The sequence below is a fragment of the Pinus tabuliformis genome, chromosome 2_2 (assembly GCF_031772625.1).
Source record: "Pinus tabuliformis cultivar Carrire ecotype Pingquan chromosome 2_2, CPIR1, whole genome shotgun sequence".
NCBI lineage: Eukaryota > Viridiplantae > Streptophyta > Pinopsida > Pinales > Pinaceae > Pinus > Pinus tabuliformis.
In genome coordinates, this window is record NC_142300.1 from 859,663,480 (window position 1) to 859,666,216 (window position 2,737).

At 41.3% G+C, this 2,737-nt stretch overlaps 1 pseudogene; it reads right to left on the reverse strand.

The window, feature by feature from the left end:
• Positions 1 to 1,214: 1,214 nt before the first annotated feature.
• Positions 1,215 to 2,286, reverse strand: LOC149195695 (threonine--tRNA ligase, chloroplastic/mitochondrial 2 pseudogene; annotated as a pseudogene).
• Positions 2,287 to 2,737: the final 451 nt, after the last annotated feature.

Consider the following 2,737-nt stretch of genomic DNA (forward strand, 5'->3'; position numbering starts at 1 on the left):
CTCGTAGCTAGCCCTACGAGGTATGAGAAGGCTCTCTCGGGTCAGATTTGGTAGATCTTTCAATAGGATGAGCTGACCCAATTAGGAATAAAGATCTTAGGCTAGTAAATTGATAAGGAAGGTTTGTTTGGGGTTTTTAATTAAATGACGGGGCTTTTCTGGGCTGCATGGGCAAAATCACAGCTAGAACAGAGAAATATAATGACTACACAGATTATCAACTGAGGCAAGGTAGGCAAGCAATTTAACACCAAATCTAGATTTTAAATGGGATGGCAAGACTGGTGAGGAGCTAAGGAGGGCAAATAATACTTCGAATCCTCCTTAAACAGAAGAAAACATTGAATATGAGCAAATTTATAGGAGGAGCATACAATACTATGAATTCCTACCTAAACACTTCATTTGCTCAATTAGATATGATCATGAGGTGAATGAAACATAACAGTTTACATATGAGACAAAGGGAAAACTTATGCTAAATCAACATACCACATGAATCTCAGCAAACAGAGCTGTGAAATTCCATTAAATTCTCTGCCAAAAACTGTACAATGAAAGCTCTGTTCCAGCACTCAGAAAAAATCTCTCCCCTCTTCTCAAATGAATTTTTTAATACAATAAATACATATGCTGCCCAAAACAGGGGCGCTGTTTTAACTATCATTACAAAAAGTAGGAAAGGGCGTTTCCTAAACATAGAACAACGTTCTGTAAATCTTATGATAATTGGCCAGTTGAGAGATAAATCCGGAGCAAAAATCTCATGAAATCATAATTGAGGATGAAAATAGGCGAATTTGTTTATTTTGAAATCTTTGGAGCGCTGCTTAACTGAGGTTATAGATAAGAAAACGAATTTTATGCATCTGGTAACAGGTGTCTTCTGGTGACTGAAGTGAAGGGCAGGTGTCAATCCCATTTGCTGAAGCTACAGGCAATCGAATCCTGAATGCCAGTTTGCAACGATTGCCACGTTACTGATATCTTTAATTCACATGCAGAAGGTTCTATAAAACAACGACTTATGTATAAACAACTCAATGCGGTTTAAAATCCTCTGATGGCCACTTAAAGATATCAACTGGGGCGTAGATCCACCTGGAGATTTAACTGAAGCTATTAATAGAAGATCGAATCTTATTTCTCTATTACGCAGGCTCCCATTGATGACACAATCCTCCCATGTTGACAACTGGCCAGCCACGCGGTCTTCACATCGCATACCACTCTGGAAGATGGCTTCTGCCAAAATGGAATGATGACCACTGAAAAGATGTTTGCCACTTTACGGAAATTTCCATATAGGGAACAGTAAGATTGAATTTTATTATGCTATAAAAAGCTTCTATTAGCTGCTGCGTTTTGTTTTTTTTTTTTATAACCTCATTGATGGTCATGGTCCCGAGTTCTCTCCCATGTCTCGTTCGAACAGTCAGAGTTTCACTTTCAACCTCTTTTGGCCCCACAACTGCCATTAAAGGTATCTTCTGTGTTTCTGAATTCCAAATTAGTTTGCTAAGACGCTCACCAAATGATAATTCTGTTCTAATATTTTTCTCTTTCATCTTTGCCACTACCTTCCGACAATATTGAACCTGAGTGTCTGTTACAGGTACAATACGGGCTGGCACTGGAGAAAGCCACAAAGGAAAGTCACCAGCATAATGCTCTATCAATATACCAAAGAACCTTTCAAGAGATCCTAGGATGGCCCTGTGAATCCTGATGGGCCGTTTTTTCTATGAATTTGAAAAATAGATCAAATCGCTGAGGCAAATTGAAATCAACCTGAACTGTCGAACACTGCCACTTTCTTCCAAGTGCATCTTCAATCTTAAGATCAATCTTTGAACCATAAAATGCACCACCTCCTTCATCAACAGAATAGTCCCACCCCTTGTCTTCAAGAGCATCTTTTAAAGCACGGGTTGCTTTCTCCCAAATAACATCACTGCCCACTGCCTTTTCAGGTTTTGTCGATAGGTTTATTTCATAATTTTTAAAATCAAACTGAGACAAGATTGCTTCTGTCAGATCTAAAACACTTCTTTTTTCTTCCTTGATCTGGCTGGGCAAACAGAAGACATGTGCATCATCCTGGGTGAAACCCCTTACACGGAAAAGACCATGTAAGCTTCCTGACATGTCATATCTATATACAGTACCCAATTCCGCAACTTTAAAGGGTAAGTCCCTGTAGGAGCGCAGGCTATGCTTGTACACAAGTATATGATAGGGACAGTTCATGGGTCTAAGTTGATACTGCTCATCTTCAACATCCATTTGACTACCTGTTCTCCATTGCCGAGAAGTGAAGGCATCAGTAATCAAGCCTTGAGAAGCACTAGGTGAACTTGATGACTGAAATTGTATTGCAGGACAACCCAGCCCCTGAAGGAGATGGCATCACAAAGATACGAGGGCTCTACCGCTTTCTCAAACCCGAATTCAACTGTCATAGCCATGTGCCGCATGCTTCTTGGAAAGATCTATCATTCCACGGATTTTGATATGAGCCTGTATGTCTCAATCCAAAACACGAGCCAACACGAAACAATTGAAGTTTGATGCGTTTTGGAGGCTTTCTGGACGAGTGGTCGCGCCCCTCCTTCGAGTGGTCGCGCACCCTTGGAATGGTCGCGCGCGAGCAATTTAACACAGGATTTTGGCGCTGGAGTGGTCGCGCCCCTCCCAGGTGGTCGCGCACCCTTGTGGAGTGGTCGCGCACCCTCCA